The following is a 12,478-nucleotide window of genomic DNA, read 5'->3' as shown; positions in this document are numbered from 1 at the left end:
CTCGGACTGGACCGGACCATACAAACTAAATCATCTACGCATCCGTGGGCTGTCCAAATAACGTGGACAATCCAAAACAGATACGGTCGCAGATATGCAGAGATCCGCATACCTAGGACTGTATCTCTTTCGGACGGGAGACGCCTAACTGGTTTACGCGATCTAGCTAGGGTTACGGACAAAGGGCTTATACCTAGGGTGGCGGTGGAGTGGAGAGGTGACGCGGTGCAGGCAGACCCGAAGGAAGACGCTCGGGGTACTCTGGGTCCCCTCCGTCGGGCTCTTCTCTGCAAAACAAGAAACACAGTTTATAAGTTCAAAATTTCGGCAGAACCTCCCTTGTACGGGGAGGCTTCCAAAACCTACAAGGAAAAAGATGGCACGATGGCCGACATCCATAATTTCGGCACGATGGCCGACACAGCGACATATGGCACGATGGCCAACACATCCACAAAAGGCACGAAGGCCCACTAATCCAGAAATGGCACGAAGACAGCAACAGGCGGGAGGGGGGCTTTACCTTGGGTGGCAGTGTAGTCGGGCGACGCGGGGAAAACGGCGACGACCGCTCGGTGTGACGCGACGATGCGGGGGCGTGACGGTCGTCGGCCTCTCCTTCTCCCCTCCTCTCTTCTCCCTTCCTCTTCTCCCCTGCTCTTCTTCTCCTCTCCCTCTCCTTCTCCTCCTCTTCTCCCCTCCTCCTCCCTTCTCCCCTGCTCCTCTTCTTCTCCCCTTCTCCTTCTCCTCCCCTTCTCCTTCTCCTTCTCCTCTTTTCTCCTTCCTCCTCCAAATGCTCTCTGCACGGCCGGCCGGGGCGCACGGAGCCGGCCGAGGGCGCGCGGGGCCAGCCGGGGACACGCTGGCCACGGGGGTGGGCCACCGGTGGGCCTGGCCGGGGGCGCGCGGGGCCGGCCGGGGACGCGCCGGCCACGGGGGTGGGCCACCGGCGGGCGTGACCGGGGGACGGCGGCGGTGCCCGACCACCGGGCGAGGCGGGGGACGATGCGGCCCCGACGACGACGGCGCTCGGCGGGCCGGGCTGCTGCTCCGGCGGTGCAGTGACGGGGCGGGGGCGGGAGAGAGGCTGCGGCGGCGCGGGGGACCGGCGGCGGTGAGAGGAAGGGGATGCGGGGCGTGCGGGCGTGAGAAAAGGCTGAGTGGGCCGTGAGCGGTTTATGTGGACTGGGCCTTTGCCGAGGGCCCAGATCCAGGCTCTCGGCAAAGTGTTTTTTTATTTTTTTTAAACTCTTTGCCGAGAGCCATTTGAGGCTCTCGGCAAATACAATTTTTTTTTGTTTTTTCCCAATTTTTTTCTGGTGGCTAACAATAATATTTAAAATACATATTTAAAATTTGGAGTTTTTTATTTTATTAGCTATATTTAATAAGTTTATTTCATTTACTTGAATTCTTCCCGATAATTCAAATTTGAACTGCAGGTGCATCGAATATTGGAATTAAGTGATTCAAAAAATCATATTCATGGTATTGCATGTGGTGTGAGACCGTATCCAGTGACAGATGCCAAATTTGGCGCATCGGTTTCACAGAACACGGCGAGGAACTTGTGTGTAAAGTATTTTTAAATTATATAAAATGGAAACAAAGTCCGAAATTCATGAAACTTGTCGAGGTGTCATTTCATCGCATGTATAGGCTGTGATAAAAAATAGAGTGGGTTTCGAGGCATCTGTCACTGGATACGGTCTCACACCACATGCAATACCATGAATATGATTTTTGAATCACTCAATTCCAATATTCGATGCACCTGCAGTTCAAATTTGAATTACCGGAAAGAATTCAAGTAAATGAAATAAACTTATTAAATATAGCTAATAAAATAAAAAAAGCTCCAAATTTTAATATGTACTTTAAGGTACAATAGTTGTTGGGACCTAATACCGGGGTACCCCAGAAGGTGGAACCAATAACCACCGAACGTTAAAAACTTCTAGACGGATAAGGGCGCCATAGCGACCCTTGCTCAAATGATAGGAGTTTGGTTCGGCCTCGTCCGATGCCTTTGAGGTAGCTCTGCCTCGCCCAAGGGCTCAGGGCTAGTCTCCGTCTCGCTCAATGCCTTTGGGACGGGCTCGGCCTCGCCCGAGGGCTGAGGGATGGACTTCGCCTCGCCCGACGCCTTTGGGATGGGCTCGATCTCGCCCGAGGGCTGAGGGATGGACTCTGCCTCAGGGCTAGTCTCCGTCTCGCCCGACGCCTTTGGGACGGGCTCGATCTCGCCCGAGGGCTGAGGGATAGACTCCGCCTCGCCCGACGCCTTTGAGGTAGCTCTGCCTCACCCGAGGGCTCAGGGCTAGTCTCCGTCTCGCCTGCCACCTTTGGGACGGGCTCGGTCTCGCCCGAGGGCTGAGGGATGGACTCCGCCTCGCCCAACCCCGGAGGGGCGGGGTCGGTCTCGCCCAAGAGATAGGGATTGGTCTCTGTTTCACCCAACGGCCAGGAACGAGCCTCGCCCTACTCGATATCTAAAGACTGGTTTCATCTTACCTGACAACTTCTCCCTGTTCCCTCATGATGATGGGTACAGGGCAAGACAAGACGTTCGGGCCAACCATGGCTCCAAGGACCATACCCTGCGCCCTAGCAAGAAAAGTACTGCTAGGGAACGACGGGACAGGTGCTTTAGACCCTTCCGGGCGCCGTAGAGCCCGAAAGGTATTACAGGTGCATGCTCCTCGCCCTGTAGAGTTGTAGGTGCTGCCTTCAACTCTGGGACAACGAAACCCGACGAAGATATACGACAACCGCTACGCTCCAGAAAATGATTTACTATCTCCATGAACGACGGATATTCTATCACCACGCTATGGACCCAAGGGAGCGGCGCCCGCTTCCCGACCCCTCAGGTCCACCAAGTCAGAAGACCTTGGCCACGGCACTACTCCGGACCTCGACCCCGCGTCCCTCCGACGAAGACTCATAGGAACCAGAAGGCGTGTGGAGCAAGGCTGGGGGAGGCTCATAAGTCAAAACCACTGTACAGCAGCCCATACCCTGCGCAGGGCAGTATTCTATAACCAACCTGACATTCTACAGAAACATCGATAGTATTATAGGCGCTTATCTTCCTTCACACTCGTCAGAATGAAGAACCAGGCCGGGTAGACGTGAGCCACAAGACTAAGTAGAGTACGCATCCTAAAACCTCACCCTTATAAAGCCAGCCCCTTCATCTATAAAAGGGGATGCGCTTCCTCCATCAAAAGGACGGACTTTTGACCGAACAACACAACACACACACACAGTCAATCTACTACTAAGCTCTTGACCTCCTTTCAACCCTTCCATCAGAGACTTGGGACCAGTCCCTCTCTGGATCGTTTGTACCCCCTACTACGAACCGTTCACGGTGCTAATAACATGAGCAGCAACAAACTGGACGTAGGAACATTCGGCCCGAACCAGTATAAATCTTGTATCCTTTAGCGCACCATCCGAGCCTAACGCGTATTACAATAAATTTACTTGCCGGTGCTTACACGAAACACCGATAGTTGGCGCGCCAGGTAGGGGCTTTGCGCGTTCCAAATTAGGCCTCGGATGGCCACCCACGCAATCAGCTAGGCCCCGGGCGCACATGTGCGTTTCGGCGACCTAGATTTCTTCGTCACACTAGGAGGAGAGCTGGCACTGACCCACACGGCCGCTCAGTCTCTCCCTTCCATCGACCTCAGTTGCCTTAGGCTTGAGGGCCCACCGGGCGACTCCCTTGGACCCCAGTCATCAAGGGAGCCCTGGCACAACGTCACTCTGTGTCCGGAAGGTCCCGTACGAAGCGCCCCGACAGCGTTTCCGTTCGGTCTCCGCAACGCCACGGCGACCGCTGGCCACCATCTGGCACTACGCATGGTTCAGCCTCCTACGGACAGCGAGTTCGTGGGGGTAATCGAAGATGATCCAGAGACACTCTACGGGCTCCTTGTGGAGGAACCAGATTCGTCCTCCGGCTCTGAATCCAGCAAGGGGAGCCATCACCCTTCCCGGGAATGCTTCATGACGCAAACCCCCGAGGGGCACGTCCAAAGCATCTCCGGAGAGGAAACAACCCCAACAGGCAACCCCGACGCTAGGATCGAGGAAGAGACGACGGCTCCATCCCACGTAAGGATGGAGCAACTAAGAGCACGAAAGTTGGAGATCGATGACGCCGGACAACAGCTTGTCCGAGAGTACCGAAATATCGAGGAGGAGATCAAGCGTCGCAGAGATGGTGGGCACGCACGCGCCAGAACATCACCGCTGCGACGGCCTTGCTTCACGGCCTCCCAAAGGCCGCGACATCTGAGGATCGCCGGGCCCACAGGGAGATTCGCACGTTGCTTGAGCGTGCGGCGGCACAGCAGGCAGAAAGTTTGTTGTCTCAACAACATGAACCCGACACCATCCAGCGCACGCCCTCAGTGCGTCCCACCAGGGACACGTTCGTTCACCAAACACCGCCAGCCGACAGGCAGCCCTTCACCGTCCCAGTACGTCAACGCCTCAGCCATGGCCGCGACGTACGCAACACCATCGACGCTCGGAAACACGCCCACGGCGACGATGGAGAAGCAGCACGCCGCGGCTACCATCGCTGACATGGCGGAAGCTATGACGGCAACGAGGACCGAAGCCCGAGCCCTGGCCTCCCAGGCCCTCAGGCCTTCGGTCGACACATCCTCAACGCCGCGTTCCCCCTAAGGTATCGACCGCCTACCAACATCCCTAAATATTTTGGCGAAACAAATCCCGGGCTTTGGCTCGAAGACTATCGGCTTGCATGTAAGGCCGGTGGTGCGAGTGATGACGATTTCATTATTCGCAATCTCCCGCTGTTCTTGGCCGATTCGGCGCGAGCATGGCTAGAGCACCTACCGTCCAATTCCATTCTGAGTTGGGCGGATCTGACGGAGATCTTTGTGGGCAACTTCCAGGGCACGTACAAACGCCCTGGAAACCCATGGGATCTCAAGAACTACCGCCAGAAGACCGATGAAACCCTTTGTGGGTACATCCGGTGCTTCTCTCGGCAGTGCAACGAGCTCCCCAACGTCGCCGATGCCGACATGATAGGAGCTTTTCTGTCTGGGACAACCTACGAATCTCTGGTCCACAAGCTAGGACGCAGGGGCCCGCAGACTACCAAGGAACTCTTGGACATCGCCACCAGTCATGCCTCTGGAGAAGAGGCAGTCGGAGCCATCTTTGATCGCTCCGATGGAAAGATGAGGCGGGACGAGGACGCCGGCGAAGGCGCCTCCAACCGTCCCGCCAAAAGGAAAAATAAGAAGCAACGGCGCGACAACTCACTTGTGGCCACGGTCGACCGCAAAGGTGGCCGGAAGCCCATGGAGGGCACTCCGAACCACTTCGAGAAGATGCTCGAGGGGCCATGCCCAAACCACGTCTTCCCGGCCAAGCATCTATACAAGGATTGCGGCCTCATGCACAAATACTTGACTGGGGGCCTTAACAAAGGGGAGCAGGGGAAGGAACCTGTTCAAACCACAGACGACGCAGAGGAGAAGGACGATGCCTTCCCAACGCCGACCGGCGCCCTCATGATCTTTGGAGGATCAACGGCCTACGGCTCCAAGCGCCGCCAGAAGGTCGCGCGCCGCGAGGTCTAGACGGCCGGACCAGTCACACCTGCCTTCCTTCGATGGTCGGAATCCGCCATAACCTTCGACCAGACCGACCATCCGGATACCGTCCCACACCCGAGAAGGTACCCGCTTGTCATCGATCCGATCGTCGGTCCGAAGCGACTCACGAAAGTACTGATGGACGGAGGCAGCGGCCTCAACATCATGTACGCCAAGACGCTTGACGAGATGGGCATCGACCGAACGAACCTCCGTCCCATCCGAGCGCCTTTCCATGGCATCGTGCCTGGTAGGAAGGCTTTGCCACTAGGGTAGATCGACCTGCCCGTAACTTTCGGGGATCGGTCCAATTACCGGACTGAAACCCTCACCTTCGACGTAGTGGGGTTCCTGGGGACTTTCCACGCCATCTTGGGATGACCATGCTACGTGAAGTTCATGGCTGTTCCCAATTACACATACCTTAAGCTGAAGATACTGGGCCCCCACGGGATCATCACCATCGGCACCTCCTTCCAGCGCGCTTACGTGTGCGAAGTCGAATGCTGCGGACACGCATCTGCAGTCATCGCCTCCAAAGAGCTCACCACCCTTAGGGAGGAGGTCATTGAAGGGGCACCTGACGCAAAGAGGTCGTCCAGGTCGTTCGAATCGACGGAAGGATCCAAGGAGGTCCTCTTAGACCCCAGCAACTCCGGGGGCAAAAAAGTCCGTATCAGGACCGCGCTCTCCTCCGAATAGGAAAGCACGCTCGTCGACTTCCTCCGCGAGAACAAAGACATCTTTGTGTGAAAACCCTCGGATATGCCAGGCATCCCGAGGGAGGTCGCCGAGCATACCATAAAAATTCACCCGGGCTCCAAGCCGGTAAAGCAACGTCTACGTCGCTTCGACAAGGAGAGGCGTAGGGCCATCGGCGAGGAGATAGCCAAACTGCTAGCCGCAGGATTCATTAAGGAAGTATACCACCCAGAGTGGTTAGAAAATCCCATTCTTGTGCGAAAGAAGAGCGGGAAATAGAGAATGTGTGTCGATTATACCGGCCTCAACAAAGCGTGTCCGAAGGATCCGTTTCCTTTACCACGAATAGATCAAATAGTTGATTCCACCTCAGGGTGCAAAACCCTCTGCTTCCTTGACGCATACTCCGGCTACCACCAAATCTCGATGAAAGAGTCCGACCAGCTTGCGACATCTTTTATCACCCTCTTCGGATCATTTTGCTACATTTCAATGCCGTTCGGTCTGAAGAATGCTGGGGCGACTTACCAGCGCTGTATGCTCAATTGCTTCAGAGACCTCATCGGGTGAACCGTTGAGGCCTATGTCGATGACATCGTAGTCAAGTCCAAGCGGGCTGACCACCTTGTCACCGACCTTGAACAAACCTTTGCGAAACTCTAGGCAAACAGCATCAAACTCAGTCCCAAAAAATGCGTTTTTGGGGTCCCAAGAGGCATGCTGCTCGGCTTCATCGTCTCTGAGCGTGGCATCGAAGCCAACCCAGAGAAGATATCAGCCATCACAAGGATGGGCCCGATCCAAAGCATAAAGGGGGTTCAGCGGGTCATAGGGTGCCTGGCCGCCCTCAGCCGATTCATTTCGCGCCTCGGCGAACGAGGACTCCCCCTTTATCGACTCCTGAAGAAATCTAACCGCTTCGAGTGGACAGCCGAGGCTCAGAAGGCGCTTGACATGGTTAAGTGATTTTTAACTAAACCTCCGGTCCTAGTTCCTCCATGCAGCGGAGAAACCCTCCTACTGTATATATCGGCCACCACCCAAGTGGTTAGCTCCGCCTTAGTAGTAGAGTGGGAAGAAGAGGGGCACGCCTTTAGGGTGCAGCGCCCTGTATATTTCATCAGCGAGGTGTTATCCGACCCCAAAACCCGCTACTCCCAAATCCAGAAACTCCTCTACACCGTCCTCATCACCAAAAGGAAGCTACGCCACTACTTCGAATCACACCCCGTGACCGTAGTGACATCTTTTCCCCTCGGCGAGGTCATCCATAGCCATGACGCTATGGAAAGAACCACAAAGTGGGCACTCGAGCTGATGGATCAGGGCATTTCTTATGCCCCCCGAACAGCGATCAAATCTCAGGTACTGGCTGACTTCATCGCGGAGTGGACCGAGGTCCAGATGCCACCAGCAGCCATCGATCAAGAGTACTAGACAATGTACTTCGACGGATCGCTAATGAAGAAGGGCGCCAGAGCAGGACTAGTTTTTGTATCTCCCCTCGGGGTCCACATGAGGTACATGGTTCGGCTCCATTTCCCCTCATCAAACAATACTGCAGAATACGAAGCGCTCGTCAATGGCCTACGAATCACCATCGAGCTAGGCATCCGACGCCTCGACGTCAGGGGCGACTCTCAGCTGGTCGTCAACCAGGTCATGAAAGAGTCATGCTGCCACGACGCCAAGATAGAGGCATACTGTCAAGAAGTCCGACGGCTAGAGGACAAATTCGATGGTCTCGAACTCAATCACATCCCAAGGCGCCTCAACAAAGCAGCCGACACGCTTGTGAAAGCAGCATCCGGCCGAGAGCCAATCCCAGCAGGCGTCTTTGCCAGTGATCAACACAAACCCTCAGTACACTACGCAGGGTCGGAACGAGCCGACGATGGCCCATCTAGTCCAGCCCCAGGGGCCGATCCGCCAACTGCTCCGCCCAACCCCGAGGTCATGGAACTTGAAGAGGACCCAGCAGTAGAGTCTAACCCTCCCGATGACTGGAGAACGCTTTACCTCGACTATCTCCTCCATGACATACTACTAGCAGATAAGACCGAAGCCCGATGGCTTGCACGATGCGCCAAGTCCTTCGTTCTTATAGAGGGCGAACTCTACAAACGGAGTCACATCGGGATTTTGCAACTCTGTATCCCTGGTGAACAGGGAAAACTCCTGCTGGGCGACATCCATGGTGGAGTCTGCGGTCATCATGCCGCACCAAGAACCTTGGTTGGGAATGCATTCCGACAAGGTTTCTACTGGCCCACCGCAGTAGCCGATGCCGAGCAAATTGTACGCACCTGCGAAGGGTGCCAGTACTACGCTCGGCAAACACACCTCCCGGCCCAGGCTCTCCAGATGATCCCCATCACGTGGCCCTTCGCGGTCTGGGGGCTCGACCTGGTTGGGCCACTCAAAAAGGCGCCCGGGGGCTTCACCCACCTGCTTGTCACCGTAGACAAGTTTACAAAATGGATTGAAGCTCGACCAATATCCACGATCAAATCTGAGCAAGCTGTGCTATTCTTCCTCGACATCATCTATCGTTTTGGAGTACCGAACTCCATCATCACAGACAATGGCACATAGTTCACCGGTAGGAAATTCATTCGATTCTGCGATGAACAACACATCCGAATCGATTGGGTGGCCGTCGCGCATCCCCGGACGAATGGGCAGGTCGAGCGCGCAAACGGCATGCTCCTGCAAGGCCTTAAGCCGAGAATTTTCAACAAGTTGAACAAGTTTGGCGTGCGCTGGCTCACTGAGCTTTCGGCCGTACTCTGGAGCCTAAGGACAACTCCTAGCCGAGCCACTAGCTACACACCCTTCTTCATGGTCTACGGTTCCAAGGCCGTTCTCCCAACGGACCTTGACTATAGAGCACAAAGAATCAGGGCATACGATGAACAGGGGGCTGAGGCATCCCACCAAGATGCTATGGACTAGCTAGATGAAGCCCGAAACATCGCCCTCCTCCGTTCAACTAAGTACCAGTAGGCATTGCGACGGTACCACAGTTGATGGGTACGGGGTCGATCCTTCAACATCGGGGACCTCGTCCTCCGCCTTGTACAGAGCAACAAGGACCACCACAAACTCTCACCATCCTGGGAGGGGCCCTATGTCATCGCGGAAGTACTTCGCCCAGGCGCCTACAGGTTGAAAACCATCAACGGCGAGGTCATCACCAACGCCTGGAACATTGAGCAGCTACGTCGTTTTTACCCTTAAATAAACGCATACTCTTCCTTATCAGTTTTTGGCATTACAAAACCCCGATCCTTAGTGACATCTGACCCCTACCAATAGCGAGGGGTCAGACCTCACTCGGGGGCTAAGATGAGTAGTACGCTTGCAAAAACTTCTTGTGTTATATTTGCAAACGTTCTCTAAGTTTTCTGATGCTTCTCGTAAAAAGGTCCTAAGGACTAAGATCTCGGGAACAAATTCTGAGTACAACTGGTAGGACTACGGGAGCCCCATGCCCCAGTGGCTGTGACCTCTTTGCTCACCAGCGCGATCAGAATTATTCCACCCGCACTCCTAGTTTCTTAAGGCTTAAACCATGGGAAGCGTCGGAGGGCACAAAAACCTTTTTTTACAAAAGAGGAAGCTAAAGGGCCGTCTGCCGTAACAAAAGATGAAAATTTGTTCATTTTTTGCACAAATTCACCACTTACAAAAGTGATTTCATCACAAAAAGGACTAACATACTTGTAAATTCAGAGTACTGTTTACTCGGGGGCTTCCCCATAAAATTATTCAATTACAGTCTCTTCCTAGCTTTACTACAAGTACTACTGTGACCACCGCGCCACGCTCTCCATCGGCAACCCCCGGGGCATGTGCATGGGCCAGTTTGTCTACTACGGCCACCGCGCCATGCTCTCCATCGGCAACGTCCCGCCGCTCCGCGAGGTCCTCAAAGGCACCATCACCTGCAATGTCGAGCTCCACGCCGGCAACTATGATGCCCCTCCACCGGGCGTCTGGGGACTACGCCATCATCATCAGCCCCAACCCCGACAGCAACGCCTTCACCAGGGCGTCCGGGGACTACGCCATCATCGCCAGCCACAACCCTGACAATGGCGTCAGGGCAGGAAACACCTCCTGCCAAAGGAGGAACACAGCAAACGACGGCGAAGTCGACAACGTACGGCGCCCACCAGCGCTCCTTCTCCTTCGACAGCAGTGACTCCTCAGCAAGGCCGGCACGCACCATCTCATCTATGTTGGATGACCTCTGGCTCGACATCATGCTCTAGATTCATGAGCGGATTTGTGAGTTTTCTCTCTCTCTGGCATCACTCTTCCTCACTCAGGAACCGCCATGACACACGGACGCATTCGGCAGAAAGAAAGAAGAAGGAGAGATAGCGGCTCAGAGGCAGAAGGGGAAGCAGGATGAGAACTCCCCTCCCCCTCCCTATTTAAAGAGGAGGCGCTGTAGCTAAGGAAAGGCGAAAGGTTGGACGAAAACCCCCCTCTCTTCCCCTCCTTAAAATACAAGATTAATGCTGATAGATACCTGAGGGGACGCGCCGGAACTGATGGAACGCGCCCCGGTCGATGAGGCGTCCCACCCCGGTCAAACTGGACACTGCCTGGGTATGGTCCGCCACTAACCCGCTCTAGACGCGGCAATTAAGGTGCCCACATGGGCAGACGACCCTTCGCCTCCCCACGTAGGACCATGGAACGATCCGACGCCAGGACCTCGGTAAAGGGGAGCCCAACGGATCTCCTGGGTCAACCATGCGGCCCAGAAGAGACGATGAACGAACGTCCAAAGAAAGATAAGCATCTCTGCCTTCTTACTTTACGCGTTAAAATTCATTCTCGAGCTTCCAACCCCGTCAAACGGCGGGGACTCGAACATCACTCGGGGGCTGCCAAGGATGTCTACCAGTCTAGACATCCTCTTCACCCGACCCCTCCGTACGCTTGAAACCAGGGGCGTGAATTACAGGCATAAAACTTTTAGTAAAACTAGACGAACTAGCAGACCCTATGCCTCGATGGCTACGGTGTTTGTGTTCACCAGAAAAATCATACTCAACGCCCTCCGCGTCTCCAGTTTCGACATCTACCTTCCCAAGAAGGGTTCGGAGGGGTCCGCCTGCAGAATCTCCCCCAAAGGAGAAGCTGACAGGTTACCCAAGTTAATCAAACGACTCGGATCGCCACCGAGATACGAAAACAAAGAATAGCGATTCTTATGCAGGTTACTCCAACCTCATCACAAACATCAGGGCCCGAACCCATCTGGTAGGAGCTTTTCCGCCACTTATGCCACCAAGGTAACATTACCAACCCCGCCTTTATTTCGATTAAATTTTGCATTCAAACATTACATATGCAAAAACGTTACATCCCAACGCTTCGTGTCACATCACGAAACGACCGTCGCCTCATTCGATATAGGCGGTCACAGGCCGAGGTTCAAAGGCCAGCCCGTGAAGGGCTCGAGGCCGCCTCGTGCCGAAAAGAGCTAGAGAGAAATAACTAAGACAAGCCCCAGCGGCCCTGCCCGACCCCGCTCAGAAGCGGACGGGGACGTCTCAACCTTTTCTCGTTTGGTTCTAACCCCGAGCCAAACCCACAGAATCTCCATCGAGGAGAGGCCATCGGCCCGCCTGAGCCTATCGAACGGCTCGGGCATCTGCCGGGAGGCGGGTTAAGAAGTTGTGGAGTGCCACCAGAGGGCTCTGCCGACCCCATCAGCAAATGATGGACCCAGATTCTACACGAACGTACCCGTTAGCGAGCTCATTGAGCGTGATACTCGGGCCATCGAGGCAAGTCTCGTTTACTCAGCCCCTCCGATTGCAAAAATCGAGGACGGGGTAACACGCAAATTACGGCTGACCCCTATCAGACCCTGACAAGGCCAGGGGGCTCGAGCCAATCAATACAGGGACATAGGTTCGAAGGCCCTACCTTGCCGAGCCCATAGAGTCACCATTTGGGGAATTCTGTTGGAAGACAGGGCGGGGAATATTGCAATACCAACTCCTGTCACCAGAACCGCGGAATGGGATTTCGTCTGAACGTTTCGGTCTCCAGTAACCCCCGACCCCAGCAAATGCACGGGGTCGGCCCTTACTCGGGGG

The sequence above is a fragment of the Miscanthus floridulus genome, unplaced genomic scaffold (assembly GCF_019320115.1).
Source record: "Miscanthus floridulus cultivar M001 unplaced genomic scaffold, ASM1932011v1 fs_890_1_2, whole genome shotgun sequence".
Lineage (NCBI taxonomy): Eukaryota > Viridiplantae > Streptophyta > Magnoliopsida > Poales > Poaceae > Miscanthus > Miscanthus floridulus.
The sequence above is the reverse complement of the archived record's forward strand: the minus strand, read 5'-3'. Positions refer to the sequence as shown.